Source organism: Bos mutus, chromosome 19, assembly GCF_027580195.1.
Source record: "Bos mutus isolate GX-2022 chromosome 19, NWIPB_WYAK_1.1, whole genome shotgun sequence".
Classification (NCBI taxonomy): Eukaryota; Metazoa; Chordata; class Mammalia; order Artiodactyla; family Bovidae; genus Bos; species Bos mutus.
Window position 1 is genome coordinate 35,746,963 of NC_091635.1, and position 22,736 is coordinate 35,769,698.

Below are 22,736 nucleotides of genomic sequence, written 5' to 3' on the forward strand. Positions count from 1 at the left end.
TGGCTCACATGCTCTTGTGAGAGAAATCGGAGGTTTTAATAGTGAGAGACTGTAAATTGTGGGAAAGTAGTACTGTAGCCAGGATCTCACAGTGCCACAAAGCCTTACGTATTAACGTGAACTATGACCAGAAGAATTTCTCCCCGCAGGAATCAAGACTAGGAGAGTGGTCCGGTATGGCACCTCCAGAGTGGACCCCATGCTTGCATTTGCTACAAAGAAGAGACACCCGGAACCCGGAACAGGGTGCGGAAAACGTCACTGGCAAGTAAAAGTGAACTTCACCATGAATAGGAATTCCAACATTATCAATTAATTTGTTTCCTATCAAACATGGGTGTCCTTACCAAGCAATGAAAATGAGGAATCCAATTTTGAGGCAATGAATGTGGAATGTTTAAATAAAAACTAAGTAAGTTGTAAGAAAACACTGTGATACATCAATAAGGAAACTCTAAACACAAATTTATATTCAAATGAGTTTTTTTACTCCAAAGTGTAATTTTCACACTCACAAGGTTACAGGAAGTTTATGATGATCTATGCAGATGTCAGCGAATCAGGGGTGGCAGGCCAATGGCCTATTTGGTAAATAAAGTTTTATTAAAACACAGTCACACTCATCCCTCTCACCTACTGTTTATGGCTACTTTTGAGCTATGACAGCAGCACTGAAGGATTGTGCCAGAGACCTTGTGGCCTGCAAAGCCAAAAAAAAAAGTTATTTGCTGGCCCTTTAAGAAGAAGTTTGCCTAATGTCAGAAATTCTGCTGAAGCAATGCAGGTTTTGAATAAGCTGTGGCCAGTTGAGGGCTTGGTCCTCCTGAACAATGATCACAACTAGTGATCCTTCTTTCTCTCCAGAGATCATTTATTAAAGGCCATATAAATAGCTGTAAAACATAACAGGAACACCAGTGGGGTTTGGATTGGTGTTAAAACCAATTTCAGAGAAGTGTGACTTTCAGGGTTGCAAGGAACCTACTCAAAACCTCTTCTGTGAAACTGATCCGGATGTTTCAGCCCAGAGTCCAAATAAGGACAAAGACACTCAAGAAGGAACATTGCGACTCTCTGCATGTGAGACTCCGACGATATCTTCCTTCCAGGCTGGAGGATACCAATCTGGAGCCTGCTTTTGAAGGCACGATGGAAACATTCTTCGTTTAACAACTTTCTTTCACTTGTCCTTAATCCCAGAACCACAGGATGGAAACCCACAGAGATACAGTCGGGCACACACTCATCTTGTTCAATGCAGGTAAACCACATAACCCTATAAGTTGAAAGTATTAGTGACCATATTTCACCAGCTCTCTATATCAAACCCATATCCTCACCTTTAGAAAAGAAAGTCGTGCCTGCTAATTGGGGGTCAGGGTGCTCCAGGGGAATATTACCTCCCCCAGGCAAAGCCCTACAAGATGATGGAGAGTATTTCCGCAATCCATCATGGTTCTTCAATCTGTCAGAAGAAAGACCTATATTCAACTTGTATTGCTTGATTCGAAAGCCAAACTCAAAATCTCAATGCCGTTCTGACAATATTTCTATTAAATAAAATCCTCCCATGTTGTTGGGGGCTTTTAAATCAATCTGCCACAAAAAGCTTCTGAACAAGTTAATAACACAGACGCTGACTCACACTCTCCAGCAGGCTCTCCTCCATGAAGAATCAATGGACTTTGTTCAATCTATCAAAACAGTTAGCAGTTGAGCAGTAAAACAATTAAAACGCAGCTCTTCTTTGTATTCTTTCTCACTTGAAAAAAAAGGCAAGGATGCTGAAGTCTTGGGAGCAACAGAATTAAGACAGAGCTGCCGAGTTCAAATCAGAGCTTCATTCCTTAGAGCAGAGCTCACATTTACTAAGTGCTCAGGACACAGCAGGCATTGAGGCGCGTCTACACGACCACTCTTTCTCAGTCCACTTTTTAATTTATATTTATTTATTTGTGTTTATTATGGAAGCAGAGTTGATTTACAGTGTTCAGGTGTTAATTACAGGTGCACAGAAAAGTGATTCCATTATATATACATATATATATATGTATATGTATATATACACATATTCTTTTATAGATATATATTCTTTTTCAGATTTTTTCCATTATAGGTTATTACAAGATAATGAATACAGTTCCTTGTCTCAGCCCACCGTTTTGAAATTTCTTTTTAATTTTTAAAAAATTTTATTGAAGTATAGTTGATTTACAATGTGGTGTTAGTTTCAAGTGTACAGCGAAGTGAATCAGTTATACATGTATCAACTCTTGGTAAGATTATTTTCCCACATAAGTCATTAAAGAGTACCAAGTCAAGTTCCCTGTGCCCACTTTTAAAGATGAGCACACTGAAGCTCAGAGGTTGAAGTGACTTGTCCAAGGTCAAGCACCTAGTAAGAAGTGGCAGAATTGGGATTTAAACTCAGTCTATATCTGAAGCCTTATTTTTTGTTTTGTTTGTTTGTTTTGGCCTCACCACATGGAGTGCAGGCTCTTAGTTCCCCGACCAGGGATAGAACCCTCACTCTCTCTACTGGAAGTGTGGACGCTTAACCATTGGACCTCCAGAGAAATCCCCTTATTTTGTTTTCTCCTCCCAACTCTATGTAATGGTAGCTGGACAATGTCAAAGGTCTATGAGCTCCTCTCTTCCCAGGACAGGCCAGGGGACATGCCGTTTTGTTTTTTTCTCTGCCTTTCGAAGCATTATCGGTACAGCCTTTCTTCAGATGATTTTCTTTAAGCCTTCTTCATTACATTCACAAGTGAGTCATACTTCCTGCAAGTTACACCAGCTCACCTTTCTGGGTTCCAAGCGTTCACAGATATTAAGCTCATCTCTTATCCTGTGAATCTTAACTACAATTTGAGGTCATTTCCTGTTGGCCTCGTGTATCATCGATATGTGGAATTCACCACTCGATATTATCTCTGAAAGGTCTCTAATTGCCTTGGCCCTACTAGACTATGATTCCCATCAAGGAAAAATTTGCTGGCTCACTCACCTCTGTATTTCCAGACCTTGATAAATACTGACTAGATCAATGGACAGTGTAACTTTGCCACATTTCAAGGCAGTAGAGAAACTAAGGCACAGGAAGATTAAGATAGCTTCTCTAAGGTCACAAAAAGACTGGGACTTCACTTAAGGCGATTTAAGAACTGCCATAACCTGGATAAGGTGTCATCTGTTAGAGCAAGCTGGTTTTCCCCCTAATATCACACTACACAAAGAGGTTAGGAATAACATAAACGGATTTTGAAAGCTACCATCCTCTTTTCCCAAGTCTTTGGCACCAAGATAAAAAGGCTTTCGATCCTACATACAGGCTGTATGTGTGACTGTATCCAACACAGGGGGAAAACTAACAGTTCTTTTGCCACCTGCCAAGTCTTCACAGTGCCATAAAGAAGAAAGCCCACGCTCAACCTGCCTGGAAGGGGAAAAGCCAAGGATGGGTGTGCAGAGGTCTCCCAAAGTGCCGTCTTCCCCTTTGTATCCAGAAAGACCTTAAAAGAGCCCCAGCCAAAGAGACTGGAGCTGAGTATGTTCTAGTTAACATCATGGATAATGCATTATTCATGGATGATAAAATTCTCATCATTGGGATAAGAATGGGCACCCACATGAGGCAGTTCTGATCTTCCTTCAACTACATACAGACTATGTAAGTGAAGGATTACTGATTTTTTTCTCCACAGGCACGTGTGATCCTAGCTCCCCCACCAGGGATTGAACCCATACCCCCTGCATTGGAAGCAGAGTCTTAACCACTGGACTAACAGGGAACCCCCGAGGACTACTGATTTGATTAGAAGAAATATTGGAAAATATGTCTGAATATTAAGGCACTAAGTGCTTCTCTGGGGAGAAAATATATTAAATGTCAGGAAATGCAATGGGAATAAAAACACAAGTAGAAAATCGAACGGATTCATGTCGTGGGTCTCCAGGAATTTAGAAATCTGGCTACACATTGAGATTTTTTTTGCTCCATTGCTTCTGGCTGCATTCAGAGGCGTGCTGACAGGCCGTGACTTAATAATTCCTGAGAATCTTCCTTTGAAGGTTTTCAAATCGCATTTAAAACAAAGCATGCCATTAAAAAAGACTCACTGATCACTGATCAATAAAATATATTCCTTTCCACGGAGAGCCTTTTTATAGCTCCAATGTGAAAAGCATTGCTTTCCTGCTACCCCCTTGGGGATCAAAGGCAGACTGATGTCAAGCGCTCAGAGCACAAAGGGAAAAAAGGTCTCCGATAACTTTGTGCTTTATGTACAGCCAGAGGTGGATCATTCTGGTATAAAAGGATTTTTTTTTTTTTTTTTTAATGAATCCATTGACTCTGTAATGCAGGAAAAAAGAGGGTCTTCCCTTTCTCAGAATTCTCCTGATCCCATATTTAATGTCAAAACTAGAAAGTATTCCAAATAAGGATGAAAGACTGACTTCACTCTTAGCTCTAAAACATGTACTGAATCCACAAAACTTGAGACAAGGACGCAGAGAAGGCTCCACGAGTCTGGCACGGCAACTTGAGATGATGTTTGCTGGATATAAATCTGTCTTTCCTAGGAAATACACCCTATCTACGCTCTAAGAATTAGGAAACTTCTAGAATCTGTGCCAGTGAAGCAGAGCTGACTGACCAAGTTGGAGAAGCGTCTACTTCTCCACCACACGTAGCTATCTTCTCCCTCACCCTTTGCACCTGCTGCCTGTCTTTTCCCACCTCCTGTTGCCATCTTTCTTTTTAAAAAATATTATTTATTTTTATTTGTTTATTTGGCTACACCAGATCTTAGTTGTGACATGTGGAATCTTCAGCTGTGCACACAAACTCTCAGTTACGGCATAGGACTTCCCCGACCAGGGATCGAACCCAGGCGCCGTGCACTGGGAGCATGGAGGCTAAGCCACACGGGAAGACCCTGACAACTTTCTTGTTTCCACCTTTTTCCTCTCCTTTTCTCCTTCTTCCTCAAAGCAAGGTTTTACTCGTGGTTACAAGCCACAGTAAAGTCTCTGCTTAAATTCACTGACATCAATCTAGTGTTAATCTGGGCAAAGAGGTGCTGTCCTCTGCTCCTTACTGATCAGCTGGCATAAAAAGAACGGGTTACTCAGTAATGCCAAGCTAGAGCCAAGTAGCATGAAGTTCCCACAGGCTGATAGACCTCCGAACACAACCCAGGGCATCAGTCATGCCTGTTTTCTCTGGTCAAAGGCATTCATTTTCATCATGCTTATATTAAGTAGAGTCCCCAAAATGACTGCCATCCCCAGTTGCTAATGTCTTTCATTTTTGCTTCCTCCTCCTCCAGCAAGACTTTTTCACAGAACATGCAGAAATCTGCCTACCTAGCCAAAGAATGAAAAACGTGATGCTCTAGTGATAGGAACTTTTTTTCATGAAACACTGAAATCCCATTTCCCTGCATTGTAATTTCTAGGTCATTACTTACTAGGCAAAGTTAGAATATTCCATTTAAATGTAAAATTGTCTTCTCCTAGGAACAGCAGAGCAGCGCTGCCATAAACAAACCAATTGAACAAGTTAGAAATTTAGTCTCTAATAAAAATAGGTATGGGCTTCCCTTGGTGGCTCAGACAGTAAAGAATCCGCCTGCAATGCTGGAGACCTGGGTTCGATCCCTGGGTTGGGAAGATCCCTGGAGAAGGGAATGGCTACCCACTCCAGTATTCTTGGAGAATTCCATGGACAGAGGAGCCTGACAGGCTACAGTCCATGAGGGTGCAAAATAGGTATGGGGGGCTTTACAACTGTCTATAAGGTAATCAGTTCAGCTCAGCTCAGTAGCTCAGTCGTGTCCGACTCCTTGTGACCCCATGAATTGCAGCACGCCAGGCCTCCCTGTCCATCACCAACGCCCGGAATTCACTCAGATTCACGTCCATCAAGTCAGTGATGCCATCCAGCCATCTCATCCTCTGGCGTCCCCTTCTCCTCCTGCCCCCAATCCCTCCCAGCATCAGAGTCTTTTCCAATGAGTCAACTCTTCGCATGAGGTGGCCAAAGTACTGGAGTTTCAGCTTTAGCATCATTCCTTCCAAAGAAATCCCAGGGCTGATCTCCTTCAGAATGGACTGGTTGGATCTCCTTGCAGATCTTAATCTACTACCCAATCATCTCCTGATAATGAGGTTATGTGCTTGGTAGCCTTAAGATTCAAATCATCTCTTGGTGAGATTTATCATACCACTTCCCAAGGGAAGAATACCCTAATATGTTGCCTCTTTCCATTGACTAAGCTGTTGGAACCTCCATGTCTACAGGAAACCAGAGAGAACTTTTCACAATACTGAGTACAAAAGTATCCTCTTAGCAGGACAGTTGATGAGAAGTTATTTTTAAAGTGTACAAATGGGTTTCCCTAGTGGTTCAGTGGTTAAGAATCCACCCTGCAATGCAGGGGACACAGGTTCAATCCCTGGTCCAAGAAGATCTCACATGCTGCAGAACAACTAAGCCTGTGACCACAACTGCTAAGCCAGAGCTTAAGAGCCAGTGAGCTGAAACTCCTGAGCCCGTGTGCCACAGCTACTGAAGCCTGAGTGCCCTAGAGCTCGCGCTCTGCAACAAGAGACGCCACCTCCGTGAGAAGCCTGCGCACCCCAACTGGAGAGTGGCCCCCACTCACCGCAACTAGAGGAAGCTCACGCAGCAATGAAGACCCAGCACAGCCATAAATAATTAAAATTTTAAAAGAGTGTGGTACAGCAAAAACTGAACTTTTCACATATTCATGCTCATGTTAGTCGCTCAGTCCTGTCTGACTCTCTGCGACCCCCTGGACTGTGGCCCACAAGGCTCCTCTGTCCATGGAATCCTCCAGGCAAGAATGCTGGAGTGGGTAGCCATGCCTTTCTCCAGGGGATATTCCTGGTTCAGGGATCAAATCCAGGTCTCCCGCATTGCGGGCAGATTCTTCACTAGCTAAGCCATTTTCAAATATGGTAGGACCCCATCCAGGTATATCAGCATCTCGGTACCAAGAGGTAGGGGGCTGAAGAATCTAGGCAGAAATATACTGTTATCTCGCCCAGCTCCCCATGACTATTTTGTTTTCCCTAGGTTTAAGTTATCTATAGCTGCAACCATAGGTTCTTAATCTGACAGTGACTGAAATTATACAAAATTTCACTGTAAATAAAATAGCATTCATATGAACAATGAAAAGGGGTGCACACTTACACACAGAAAGGGGCAAAGCATTATTTGGAAAGTTAAATGAGTTTTTTAGAGTTAGTACCTGTGTTCCTAAGAGTCCAGTCACTGTCATACTATTTCACATAAACATACATGACACTGATATTGGCGTGCCTTCAATTCTGCAATCATTCTTCAACACGCAACTGAGAGCAAAGAATAGCAGTATTTTTTACACATGAGTATAAAAAACATTCAGGCTTGTTTTTCAAGGCAAGAGTCATTTTTAAAAGTCAGTGTTTTCCTTCCAGAAGACGTGACTATTGCGTATTTATCCTATCTAAGTTGGGACTTTATCATTTTCAACCAAAGTTCCTGGCAAATCAGTCAGAAGAAAGAAGAGGACAACATGATCTTCAAAAAATGTTATAACTCTTCAAAGAGAATAAAGTTTGAATGAGTTTCTGGGTTCGAAAAGATGTAACATTTTAGATTTCATTTATTAAGGGCCTTGTAAGGCCATTACATAACCATGTTCATAGAACTGTAATAGCCAACATTTCATTAGCTCTGATTTTTCAAGAGAGCCAAGGCAATAAAAAGAAGAGATATTAAAAGTTAGCTACATAGTACATTGGGGGACCATAATTAGTTTGATTTGGTCAAAGGATAGGACAGGGGCAAAAGATGAGGCTGGGAGAAGTCTGCCCTGGAGGACTTTAAATGTCAGGCAAAAAGGCTTAAACTCACTGTAAAAGAGGGTGTGTTGACCGTAGGGATTTGGAGAAGAATGAGACATGAGTCTTAGTATTAAGAAACTTCATATTTAATGGAAGTGACACCCAGAGAGGTTCCCGAGCTAAAGAAAAGCAAGAGATGGAAATCCCCTGGTGGTCCAGTGGTTAAGACTCCACGCCTCCAATACAAGGCCTGTAGGTGCAATCCCTGGTCAGGGAATTACGATTCCCAGGTTCCCAGCAGCCAAAAGAAACAGAAAGGCAGGAGAGAAATGAATTATGGCTGAGGAGACAGGAAACCTTCTCTGAGAATGTGGCATCCCATCTGACCTCTGAGGGGCAGGCAAAATTTTGATACCAGTGGATGGCAACAAAAGAGCATAGTAGATGGGGAGGCCAGGCAAAGACTGGGAGTCAGAAACACATAGAGGAGAACTAGAAAACGATGAGAATTTCAATTCGGCTGTACATGAAGATGCACGGGGAGCACCCTACAGAAAGAGGTTCCCCTGCGGTTCTTTATGGCACAGCATTCCTCATGACCATGTCATTATTCCTGGCCATTTGCGTTTCTTTTCTGTGGTTTTCTGCCTGTTTCTAACTCCAGACCAGGGAGTGATAAACTTAAAGAGCAAGATAGCAAATATTTTAGCATGCAGACACTGTCATACTCTGCCACTGTAGTAAGAAAGTGGCTATAGATAGTGTGCTAGGGAAGCAATGAGACTGTGTTCCCATAAAACCTTATTGATTAAAAAAAACTGAGTGTAGTTTGCAGACCTCTGCCCCAACTTGCATGGCAACTGACAAGGGCTGGGGCAGTCTACATACACAGCCTGGTGTGGCAGCCAAGGAATGTCTGAATGCAGAAGACAACCAATAGGGCTGCAAAGTTGAGTTGAGAGTCCATCCTACAAGGATATGTGCTAGGGAGTTGGATTTATTATTCAAAGTAGTGGGACAACCTTCAAGGTGGTCTGGGTTTGTTTATTTGGCTGCGCCGGGTCTTAGTTGTAGCATGTGGGATCTAGTTCCCTGAACAGGGATTGAATCCAGGCCCCCTGCATTGAGAGCTTGGAGTCTGAGCCACTGGATCAACAGGGAAGTCCCTGGGGGTCTCTTTTATAAGCATGCTAATCCCATTCATGACGCAAATCTACCCTCACAACCTAATCACCTCTCATAAACCCCATTTCTAAATACCATCACATTAGGGATTAGGTTTCAACATACGAATTTGGGAGGGACATAATCATTCAGTCTATGACACTAGGCATAACATCAACTTATTCCTGAGATCAAGTTGTCTCCTTGTATTAGAGTTTCAGTTTCTGGAATACAAGGTCTGATGAGCTACTCGAGTGCCCCTAGTGTTGGGGCATCTTACCAATCTCCTCTTCCCTCACTCCTGCTTTGTAACTGACATCCTGTCCCTGAGCCCCACTCTGACTTGGAGCACATTCCCACATGTTTCTCTGATGCTGCCAGGTCAGCTGCCTGCATCTCCCATCTGTCTGCCTTCCAAAGGCCCTTCTTCACCTTCTACATGGCCATCCCTGTTGACACCCATCTACCTGGACCACACTGGTGGTCCAGTATAGAGCCTGCTGTGTTTTCCAGGTGTAACTCCCTGTAATCACAAGGAGAGAACACTTTCATCTCCTTCAAGGTTCTAGGTACCACCTACTCAACTTTGTCAGTCAATTTTCGCATAATGCTATAGGATGAGATAGGGTATGGTTCTCATCACCATGGACACAGTTTGGTCTTAGCATAGCTATTCTGCACTAATATGCAGGCTCCAAGAAAGGGAAGCCTCCCTCCTCTACTCTTGGTGCCCTGATTCTGCCAACTGCTATACTATAGTCGCTCCAGACCCTATATAAGAGAGTAATAATAGGTTGGTGTGATGTCACTTTAATGAACAAACACACACTCTTATTTACTACTAGCAAAAGCTTCATCATCTCAACCAGATAAAGATCTGTTTAAGCCTCACACTAATATTTACAAATTTATAGAGATACTAATTGGATACTCAGTTCTCTAGCTCTTGGCCTTTTGCTTGTTTAGAACAATTCTTGCTAATAAAATATCAGAAGCCCTAAGAGGCACATTCCACTTGCAAATTTTACTACTTCTTTCCTTTAGGTAATGACTTTTCAAAGAGACACTAAACAAATAGAATATTTAAAAACTGAATTTTTCCAAATGTAAACTCTTCTACATTGCTCATAGGAACATAAATATTACAATTACTTTGGGGAAACATGTGCATAACTCTACACTCCTAAGCATATTCCCCAGAAAGACTCTCACACGTGGGAAGAAAAACACATGCTCAAGTATGTTACCAGCCACAGTGTTCAGAAAAGCAAAACTCTGGAAACAACCCACTGTGCATGGATAGAAGAATGAATTAAATACATCACGGCAGATTCATATGAAGGATACTATACAGCCATAAGGAGAAGGCAATGGCACCCCACTCCAGTCCTCTTGCCTGGAAAATCCCATGGATGGAGGAGCCTGGTAGGCTGCAGTCCAGGGGGTCGCTAAGAGTTGGACACGACTCAGTGACTTCACTTTCACTTTTCACTTTCCTGCATTGGAGAAGGAAATGGCAACCCACTCCAGTGTTCTTGCCTGGAGAATCCCAGGGATGGCAGAGCCTGGTGGGCTGCCGTCTATGGGGTCGCACAGAGTCGGACACGACTGAAGCGACTTAGCAGCAGCAGCAGCAGCAGCAGACAGCCATAAGGGCTTAGCTTCCCAGGTGACTCAGTGGTAAAGAATCCACCTGCCAGTGCAGGTGACACGGGTTTGATCCTTGGGTCAGGAAGATCCCTGGGAGATGGAAATGGCAAACCACTCCAGTATTCTTGCCTGGAGAATCCCATGCGCAGAGGAGCCTGGCAGGCTACGGTCCATGGGGTCACAGAGTCAGACACAATTTAGCGAGTAAACAGCAGCAGCAGCAGCAGCATACAGCCATAAAAATGAATGAATCAGGGCCATGTGTTTCAATTTCAGGATCAAAATGTTGAGTAAAATAGATTGAGTTCTGCAATATAAGGGGGAAAATAGTCTTTTCAAAAATGATGCTGAGTCTATGGCCATACCACCCTGAATACACCCAATCTCATCTGATCTTGGAAGTGAAGCAGGATCAGGCCTGGGAAGTACTTGGATGGGAGACCACCTGGGAATACTGGTGCTGTAGGCTTTTAAAAAATGATGCTGGGACAAAATGGGTATCCACATGCAAAAGAATGAATTTAGATCACTACTCTATATCACATTCAAAAATCTGGCTCAGACGGTAAAGAATCTGCCTGCAGTGCAGGAGACCCAGGTTTGACCCATGAGTCGGGAAGGGAATGACTACCCTCTCCAGTATTCTTGCCTGGGGAATTCCATGGACAGAGGAGCCTGGTGGGCTACGTCCATGGAATCACAAAGAGTCGGACATGACTCAGTGACTAACACTTTCACTTCATCAAAATGGACCAAAGACCTGAATGTAAGAGCTTAAATGATAAAACTCTTAGAAGAAAACATAAGTATAAATCTTTGTGACGTTGGATTAGGGAATGATTTCTTAAATATTACACCAAAAGCACAAGAAATCAAAGAGAAAGTAGATACCTTGAACTTAATAAAAATTTAAAACTGTTGCACTTCAAAGGACATTATCAAGAAAGTGAAAAAGCAACCCAAAGAATGTGAGAATATTTTTGCAAATCATGTTACCTGATAAGGGTCTAACATCCAGAATACAGAAAGAACTCTTAGAACCCAACAATAAAAGGACAACGTAACCTGAATAGAAATTTCTTCAAAGATTCACAAATAGCCAATAGGTCCAAGAAAAGATGTCCAGTATTACTCGTCATTCAGTTCAGTTCAGTCGCTCAGTCGTGTCCGACTCTTTGTGACCCCATGAATCGCAGCACGCCAGGCCTCCCTGTCCATCACCACCTCCCGGAGTTCACTCAAACTCATGTCCATTGAGTCAGTGATGCCATCCAGCCATCTCATCCTTTGTCGTCCCCTTCGCCTCCTGCCCCCAATCCCTCCCAGTATCAGAGTCTTTTCCAATGAGTCAACTCTTCGCACGAGGTGGCCAAAGTGTTGGAGTTTCAGTTTCAGCATCAGTCCTTCCAATGAGCACCCAGGACTGATTTCCTTCAGAATGGACTGGTTGGATCTCCTTGCAGTCCAAGGGACTCTCAAAAGTCTTCTCCAACACCACAGATCAAAAGCATCAATTCTTCGGCGCTCAGCTTTCTTCACAGTCCAACTCTCACATCCATACATGACCACTGGAAAAACCATAGCCTTGACTAGATGGATTACTTGTCATTGCTGCTGCTGCTGCTGCTGAGTCACTTCAGTCGTGTCCGACTCTGTGCCACCCCAAAGATGGCAGCCCACCAGGCTCCTCTGTCCCTGGGATTCTATAGGCAAGAACACTGGAGTGGGTTGCCATTTCCTTCTCCAATGCATGAAAGTGAAAGTGAAGTCGCTCAGTCGTGTCTAACTCCTAGCGACCCCCATGGACTGCAGCCTACCAGGCTCCTCCATCCATGGGATTTTCCAGGCAAGAGTACTGGAGTGGGGTGCCATTGCCTTCTCCATACTCGTCATTAAGGAAATGCAAATCAAAACCATGCTGAGCTCTGACTGCACACACACTAAGGATGACTAGAATAAAAAAGACAGAAAGTAGGACCTTTCCTAGGGGTCCAGTGGTTAAGAATTCGCCTTGCAATGCAGGGGACATGGGTTCCATTGCCGTTTGAGGAAATAAGATCCCACTTCCATGGAGCAGCTAAGCCTCTATGGTGCAACTACTGAGCCGGAGCACCACAACTAAAGTTCACGAGCCCCAACCAAAGAGCCCACATGCAGCAAGCAAGACCCCACACAGCCAAATACATAAATATTTTTTAAAATTATATTTTAAAAAAGAAAGTAACAAGTGTTGGCTAGGATTCAGAGAATCTAGAACACTCATACACCACTGGTGGGAATGTGAGTTCAGTTCAGTTCAGTCGCTCAGTCGTGTCCGACTCTTTGCGACCCCATGAATCGCAGCACTCCAGGCCTCCCTGTCCATCACCAACTCCCGGAGTTCACTCAGACTCACGTCCATCGAGTCAGTGATGCCATCCAGCCATCTCATCCTCTGTCATCCCCTTCTCCTCCTGCCCCCAATCCCTCCCAGCATCAGAGTCTTTTCCAATGAGTCAACTCTTCACATGAGGTGGCCAAAGTACTGGAGTTTCAGCTTTAGCATCAGTCCTTCCAGGACTGATCTCCTTTAGGATGGACTGGTTGGATCTCCTTGCAGTCCAAGGGACTCTCAAGAGTCTTCTCCAACACCACAGTTCAAAAGCATCAATTCTTCGGCGCTCAGCTTTCTTCACAGTCCAACTGTCACATCCATACATGACCACTGGAAAAACCATAGCCTTGACTAGACAGACCTTTGTTGGCAAAGTAATGTCTCTGCTTTTGAATATGTTATCTAGGTTGGACATAACTTTCCTTTCAAGGAGTAAGCGTCTTTTAATTTCATGGCTGCGGTCACCATCTGCAGTGATTTTGGAGCCCAGAAAAATAAAGTCTGACACTGTTTCCAACAGTGCATCAACTGTGGAAAAGACTCTGGCAGTTCCTCAGTAAGTTAAACAGACTTTCCATAAGACCCAGCAATTCCACCTCGAGGTATATCTATCCAGCAGAACTGAAACCGTGGAAACAATCCAAAGGTCCGTCAACTGATAACTGTAAAGACAAAATGTGATATATCCCTACAATAAAGTAATATTCAGCTATAAAAAAGAATGAAGTGCTGACTCACACAACATGAAGGAATCATGAAAACGCCATGCTAAGGCAAAGATGCTGACACAGAGAGCCATGTATTGCATGATTCTATCTGTATGAAATGTCTGAAACATGCAAATCTGTAAAGATAGAAAGTAGATCAGTGGTTGCCAAGGGCTGGGGAGGTGATTACCAGTGGGTACAGGGTTGCTTTTTGAGTGGTAGAAATGTTCTGGAATAAGAGTGGTGATGGCTACACAATTTTGTGAATACACTAAAACTGCTGATCTGTACACTTACTGTAAGAGTGAAGTCTATGTTATATGAATTATATTTCAAGGCAAAAAGTTAATAGAGAAAAACCCCAGCAAGCTGTTAAAGACTACCTCCTCTGGGATGCCACGTGTATGGAGAGCCTGGGATCAGTTGGGGGCACACAGAGGGCTAAATGAACTTGCTATCATTCTACTTATTAAACTGGGCAATGAGTAGATGGCTGTATTGCTTCATAACTATTCAATAAGAAACAAAACATTTAAAAGAGCAATTAATATACCCTTTTCCTGTTTTTCAGACCACAATCAACACAAAAATTGGATCTGAATTTATTTTATTTTTTAACTGGTGGATAATTGCTTTAGAATATTGTATTGGCTTCTGCCATACAACAACATGAATCAGCCATAGGTATACACACGTCCCCTCTCTCTTGAACCTCCTTCCCCACTCCCAGTCCATCCCATCCCTCTAGGTTGTCACAGAACACCAGATTTGAGCTCCCTGCGTCATACAACAAATTCCCACTGGTTATCCATTTTACGTATGGTAAAGTATATGTTTAAATGCTACTCTCCCAATTCATCCCACCATCAGCAGATGAATGGATAAAGAAGTGGTACATACATCCACTGGAATATTACTCAGCCATAAAAAGGAACACATTTGAATCAGTTCTAACGAGGTGGATGACTCCAGAGCCTATTATACAGAGTGAAGTAAGAAACAGAAAAGCAAATATCCTATTAAAACACATATATATGGAACCTAGAAGGGTCATACTGATGAGCCTGTTTGCAGGGCAGCAATGAAGATGCTTCCCCAGTGGCTCAGATGGTAAAGAATCGCCTGCAGTGTGGAAGACCTGGGTTCTATCACTGGGTTGGGAAGATCCGCTGGAGGAGGTGCATGGCAACCCCCTCCAGTATTCTTGCCTGGATAATCCCCATGGACAGAGGAGCCTGGTGGGCTACGTCCATGGGGTCTCAAAGAGTCGGACATGACTGAGCAACTAAGAACACACAATGGAGATACAGACATAGAGAACAGACTTGTGATCTGAATTTAAATGACCATAAATTCATAGTCAACCTTAACTAAGAAACCACAGTGTGCAAAACACCATTAAAAAGAAAGAAAAAGAGGGAGAGTTTTTTAGAAAGAGGCATGACAATCACCATCCTCCAAAGAGCTTATAATCTAAAGCCACCAGCTCCAGGGAGCCAAAAAACCAGCTTTCTCATGGAAAAACTTCAGCAAGGGTTTTGTCATTCCCAGCACCAGCTATAATTATAGAATCAATTTCATACAATTAAAATATCAATACTTTTAGAGTTTCAAATTTTTATCCTGAGAAGTTGTTTCATCTCCCTTTTATAAATCTGCTTTTAAGGACTCAGGCTAAGGAATTAAGAGCAAATGGAATTGTAAAGAACTTGTTTCCAAGACTTGTTTTTCACTTGAAGTAATGTATTTTTAAGCCCCAACGTAAATGATATCTATAGATTATCACATATTTTTATCTAGATTCTATTAGTTTCTGAATATTCATATAATGACATCTTGAAATGCCTTTTTTACAAGGTACAGTCTAGATAAACACAGAAGCTTTCTAAAAACAATTAAGGCTTCCCTCAAGATTTATATCACTGTAAGGTTATCGAAAATTGAATCTAGTTTCCAGTTTTACCTAAGATCGGCGAATGCAAGTAGTTACAACTTGAACATACTCTTTCCACTAAGGAGGTGAATATTTTTATTTTATATCACAGTTTCTACAGATATATACTCCAGAAATATATCATTCCAGTAACAAATTCAGGAACATATATCCCTTTTAGGATCAACTATCTAAATTAACACAAATAACTTGATAAAGAATGAGGGGCAACCTCTTTTTGGCTGTGGAAAGCAAATGGAAATTTGTAGCCAAAGTGCTGTGCATCAGAAGCCAGCTCCACCACTGATTCTTTGGGTGACTTTGGCAAATCCAGTGAGCCTCAGTTTCAACATCTATAAAATGTAGATAAAAGGATCCACTTTGAAGGATCTCGGAGAAGGAAATGGCAACCCACTCCAGTATTCTTCCCTGGAGAATTCCATGGACAGAGGAGCCTGGCGGGCTGCAGTCCATGAGGTAAAAAGAGCCGGACATGACCGAGCGACTAATGCTTTGAAGGATGACTGCAAAGATGAAATGTGGTAATAAACACAGTGGTCCTGGCATACTAGAAAGTTCCATAAATGTTGGTCCCTCTGTTTTCCCTTCTCCTGTGAAAAAGCAAAGCCTTGCTAAGTAAATGTCCCCATAGACAGATATATGATTTTATTTATTTATTTTTAAGTATATATATATATTTATTATTTGGTTGCACTGAGTCTTAGTTGAAGCATGTGGGATCTAGTTCCCTGACCAGGGATCAAACCTGGGCCCCCTGCATTGGGAGCCCAGAGTTTTAGCCACTGGACTACCAGGGAAGTCCCAGATATATGATTTTAATTAAACGTTTGTACACTAAAAAAAAAAAAAAAAAGGCTTCACCATTTACTAAATTTTCTCCTCTGCATGGTAAATTATAATCGTGGTTAAACTGTTTCAGAAAATATCTCATGAGAACCTTATTTAAAAAAATTAAAACTAATGAGGAAGTAGGGAATAATCCATTCTTAATCTTATTAATATAATTGAGGGCTTCATCTCCATACCCAAGTGCTTACTGGTTTCTTCAACCAAGGTAAGTAGTGATGACCTATATTTTAGGATGTGGATGTGACTGAAAAATCGCTGTGCTGTTGGATCAAGACAGAAAGCCATGCTTATCACATCTGGCACTAAGTTAAGAGAACTAGCTAACACAGTAAATAACAGAAGCATGAACCAAAAACGTTTTGTCAAACTTGAAATCAGCAGATGCTGTTCATCACATTTACATTTCAAAGTCCTACGATAATAGTTGTTGTTGCTATCAGGCTGCTTGTTTTTGTAGATTTCAAACAAAAATCTGGATGCAGAGACAGCTTTGCCAGGAGGTCACGTGGGTAAGACCAGGCTGAACCGATCACCTTGTCGGTCAAAACTGATGCCGCTTCCAAAACTGACGATGCTAATACTCAAGCATCAACAGAGCACAAGGTGATGAAGTAACTACTTTCCATATTTTCAGCACTGCTCCTCCAATATCTTGAGCCCAAGCCAGCCCACACCTGTTGTTGTTGTTGTTGTTTAATATTTATTATTTATTTATTTAGCTGCACTGGGTCTTGGCTGCAGCACGTGGGATCTATATTTTTTTCACCTGTGGCATGTGGGATCTACTTCCCCAACCAGGGACTGAACCTGGGGCCCCTTGCATTGGGAGCACAGGGTCTTAACCACTGGACCACTAGGGAAGACACCCAACACTGTTTTTATATGACCCATGAGCTATGCATGGGGTGAAAAAAGGCAAGAGAAAAATATTTCATGACATGTGAAAATTACATGAAATTCAGATTTCAGGGTCCATAAATAAAATTTTACCAGAACACAGCCATACCCATTTACGTACTCTCTGCCTGCTTTCATGTTGCAGGGTCAGAGTTTAATTGTTGCAACCTTATAGCCTGAAACTCTAAAATATTTCTATCTGGCCTCTTATAGAAAAAGTTTACTGACCCTTGCTCTAGAGTACGTGTTCAGTATTTTTGAAAGGTCAGTAACAGAGGAAGTCCACGGGATTGGGAAGGAAGTCTGTGTATACAAATATATGTGTATATACACGTGTGTGTGTGTGTGTATTAACATATATATATATATCAATCGCATATTAAAAAGAGGTTTATTTAAATAAAGAGCACATCAACTATAAAAAGAATCAGATTTAAAAAAAGCAGGATTATTTTTAGGAGGAGGGTTCCAATTACACAAAATAAGGAAGGGACAGCCATGGCTAAATAAAATGAGCTGAAATCTTGCCTTGTGTTACTACAGGAAATCAGCTTGGTGCTGCTTGATAAAGGGGAAAGGTTATACATAAAACGGAAAGAGGAAGAATGTGTTACGACAAAAAAAAAAAAGAATGTTCTAAAATACAAAATACGGTAAAGGGCACAGTTGTGTGATTTACTCTCATTGGACTTCATAAAATAGTTTTACAAACAACATCACAAAGCGCAGCCACCTGTTAAGCTGTTATTTTGGCCCATCTATTTCCAATGACAATCTTGACACCCAAGCAAGAGACACACCACCATAGCAACACAAACATCACGATGTTGGAGAATAAAAATTTAGGAAGCAATTTATAGCCTCTGCAGGGCTGGAAATAAACTAATCCTTAAGCATTTGTTACTATGACATAACGTTTCCACAGGACAAACTTGGGTCCCCCTGGACACCTCAGGATTCTTTCCCACGGGCTATTTGGAAAGTACAGACTCCAAAAGTGAATATTGTACTAGATGGATTTCTAAAATAAAGGTATTTAAAGGTAATGAGACCATGTCATTTCATGCACAGCTCAGGGAATGAATGATCACCAGGTGTTCAGATAGCACCCACACAGGGACAATGATTATTGTCTCTTACATTTGCCAGATGGGCTTATATGTCACGTGATCAGACCCTCGTGGAGGCAAAAAGACGAGTATGGGAATACTACTGAGCCATAAAAAAGAACAAAATCTTGCCATCTGCATCAATGTAGATGGACGTGGGGGGCATTATGCTAAGTGAAGTAAGTCAGAGAAAGACAAATACTGCATGATATTGCTCACATGTGGAATCTATAAAATACAACAAACTGGTGAACAAAAGAAGAAGCAGACTCACAGATACAGAGAACAAACTAGCGGTTACCAGTGGGGAGGGGCAACACAGCAGTGGGGGAGTGAGAGGTACAAACTAGGGGGTAAGAGTTAGGCTCAAGGACGTAGTGCACAACAGGGGGCATATAGCCAATACTTTGTAATAACCATAAAGAACTGTAACCTTTAAAATCATATGAGAACGAAAACATTTTAAAAGAGGGGTATTGAGAATTGAGGAAACTGAGGCACAAAAAAAATCCAGTCTTCTTAAATCAATTCATGACAATCAAATAGCAAAGCCTCAACTAGTCCTTCTAACTCCACACCATACCACAACACCCTAAGCCAGAAACCCCAACTTAGGGCAACAGAAGGACTCTAGCTGCAGGAGATAAATGCAAAGTGAAGGGTAGCAGAAAATGAAAGAAAAATCACGTTTGAAAGTGATGCCTCATTTTAGCAATGTTACCCATTGTGAGAGGCGGCGCAATTACCAGGACTTAAAACATGAACTTTGTAAGGTGTGGCTGGGCTGCCTTTCAGAAAGACCCAACCACAGGGAGAGAAAGCTGATCTTCCAGTTTGAAGATGAGACACACCCAAAAGGTACGTCATGGGGCTCAGGGTGGCAGCAAAGTGCATCTCCATCAGGGTGAACAGGTTCTACCCCAGCCTGGAGATCTGAGAGACACCCAAGGTGGACACTGAACCCAGTGATCAAAACACTGGCCTGGCTTCCATCCTGGAACCACAATCCATTAGCCCTGGCCACCACTCCTAACTCTTTTTTTTCCTTTGCTCTTAAGCATTCTCAAAGAAAGATGCCTGCAAGGTGCATGGGCCGTGCCTTCTCCAGATCCACAGAAAAGACTGTCCAGAGGCCCGGACGACACTGGATGTAGCTGTTCTGCAGATGAAAAACAGATGACTCTGGGATGAACTTCTGTGAAGCTAGGGATCTGGCTGCTTTTGACATAAGAACCATTCTTGAACCCCTTTGGGGGCTTCCCAGGTGATGCTAGCGGCAAAGAACCTGCCTGCCAGTGCAGGAGACGTAAGAGGTGCAGGTTTGATCCCTGGGTCGGGAAGATCCCCTGGAGGAGGGCATGGCAACCCACTCCAGTATTCTTGCCTGGAGAATCTCATGGACAGGGGAGCCTGGCGGGCTACAATCCATAGGACTGAAAAGAGTTGGACATGACTGAAGCAACTTAGCACACATGTACCTGAATCCCTTTAAAATATAAGACAGTTTCTGACAGACATAACCAACATTAAAAAAAAAAAAGCTGATTAAAAGAGCTTAGGCAGAAGGCTGAACACTATGTAAATAATGGCTGATTTTAAATATACTTGACCCTTCTGGAAGTGTGTTTCTTGAAAAGGCTTAAGGGGGATTATTCCATTTGGACAACTAATAGCCTAATTACTATTTTTTAAGAAAACAACAACCAAACTCCTTTTCAGCCAATCTTGGCAAGAAATCTCTAAGAAACACCCATCTCTGCAGTACCATAAGTCATACTGCTGAAAAACATAATTACACTCAGCTGCATCCAAGTTTCCATCAGACGCAGTCCAAAAGAGGTGAACTATTGAATCCTGAATCTAAAGGTTTTTCATTTTGGGCACGATGCCTTTTTAAGAGCAGGAAAAACTTAACATCAAAAAAAGGTATTCATCATAACCTTCAATAGTCCAAGATTTGGGTCTCCAGCGTACACAGTACACTCTGTACCCCAGTGATTAAATACAATTCTAGTTACCACACTCTTTGCACTTGGGGGATTAAATAACTCTATTTCATATCTTTAAACGTGTTGAGCAAAAGTACGGTCTATTTTCACAGCACTTTTCGGGTATTGAGAACACCACTTTTATCCCCCATGTCACTTTTATGGAGGCTGAAATAGTCGGGAATGATGATAAATGTTAGGTGACATGAATGGCTTTGTCTTTTCAGCTCCAGCATCATCATCATCATTATTTTAGACCAGGGTAAGCTCAGCAAAATGTTCCTGATGTAGGCACAAGTCACAGGGTTACACACCATAGGGAACTTAACACGTTTCAGAAGACATGCCCAGGGGGCTCAAGTTCAAACTTTAGACTTCAGTGATAACGCCTGTTCCCGGAACTACGTGTCCACATAAGCAGGTGATTACAAGTCTTGTTTTCTCAAGCATCTATCATGTTTTTTCTTATTTGGTTAAACTGCTAATTACTACTTTAACAAGAGTTATTTTCTGGGTTTTCAGTGCACTAGAGATTAAACAGACATCTGTAAGGTGTCCCAGGCACACTGCAAAATTCTCAGACTGAAGACCAAAATTTTTATACCCACCATTACTGTATTTTTTTAAAAAAAGTTTTGGTCACACCTCATGGCATGGAGGATCGTAGTTCCCTGACCAGGGATTGAACCCTCACCCACTGCCGTGGAAATAGAGTCCTAACCACAGGACCACCAGGGAAGTCCCAACATCCCACTCCTTTCTTGGACAGTCCAACACACCAACTGCTCCTTGAGAGCAGCAGGACCATAATCTTATAAAATCGAATGAAATCCAGGTTGTTGGCTAGTGATTTTGACATCACTAAATGGATTGACAACAATGAAAATGTTATAAAGGTAACTTACTGATAAGCTGTCATAATGACAATTTTTTTTCTCCTGAATTAAACATCGTCTTTTTTTTAAAAAGAAGCTAACATTGTAACTATACTTCTTTATTTAGAAAAAGTGTCCAATTCAGGTCTGTTTCTACCTGGTATAGGAATAAAGCATTATTATTAGTCAACTATTCTACCTTCTACTTTAATAGAACACTTGTCAGTGCCAACTCTGTTGCAAATACTTCTAAAATATGCCAGTACTTTTTCCTTCCATAGCAAGTATTTCAAACAAAAAATGTGATTTCTGTGTTAAGTTACAGTATAGGAGGACTCCTGAATTAAAACTGTCAAGCCCTTCAGATGTCGCTGCAAAGGCATAGGTCACTAATCAAGTCATTAATGCCACCCCAAATATGGACACAGGTCCATCTTGTCAATTTCCTCCTTAGAAAGCAGAATTCCAAAAAAAAATTCTAGTTAGCTTCCGTTAATTCAAGTTTTATTGAGTTTGTTTCAGGAAATGATATGTGAGTTTAATGACAAAGTAATATAACCAATGCTTTAAAGGAAAGAAAAAAAAAAATGCTGACCAAATCCCTGGAGTAGTGAGCGCATAAACAGAAAGAAGAAAGGTGGTTGCCATGGGCTGGGGAGAAGTGGATGGAGAGTTATTGTTTATAGGTACAGAGTGTCAGTTTCACAAGATGAACAGTTCTGAAGATTAATGGTGGTGATGGTTGGGCTACAGGGTGACTGCACTTAATGCCGTCACACTCTACACTTAAATAAAATGGTCAAAGATGGCAAATTTTATGTAATGCATGTTATACCATAATTTAAAAAAATTATTTTAAAAAGATTGACCTGAGTGTACACATCCAATTAAGTGGTGCTGTGCTGTGCTGAGTCACTGAGTTGTGTCCGACTCTTTGTGACCCCATGGACCATAGCCTGCCAGGCTCCTCTGTCCATGGGGGTTCTCCAGGCAAGAATACTGGAGTGGGTTGCCATGCCCTCCTCCAGGGGATCTTCCCAACCCAGGGATCAAACCCAGGTCTCCTGCATTGCAGGTGGATTCTTTACCATCTGAGCCATTAGGGAAGCCCAAGAATACTGGAGTGGGTAGCCTATCCCTTCTCCATGGGATTTTCGCAAACCGCGGTCTCCTACATTGCAAGCGGATTCTTAACCTGCTGACCTACCAGGGAAGCCCCCAATTAAGTGGGGTCCCCTTCAAATGGTTCATTTTAGGGCATTCCATGTTTATTTCTCTGGTGTCGATATAGAGTGAAACATGCTTG

The 22,736-nt window shown here is 42.1% G+C and overlaps 1 protein-coding gene and 1 non-coding gene across 2 annotated transcripts in view; one reads left to right on the forward strand and one right to left on the reverse strand.

Annotated features, from left to right (window-relative positions):
• Positions 1–22,736, reverse strand: part of PITPNC1 (phosphatidylinositol transfer protein cytoplasmic 1) — a 264,102-nt gene that overhangs the window by 228,093 nt on the left and 13,273 nt on the right. The gene's annotated exons all lie outside the window — the stretch shown is intronic.
• On the forward strand, positions 11,029–11,146 carry LOC138983971 (5S ribosomal RNA). The gene has a single exon (XR_011461334.1). It is a non-coding gene; the product is annotated as a 5S ribosomal RNA (ribosomal RNA).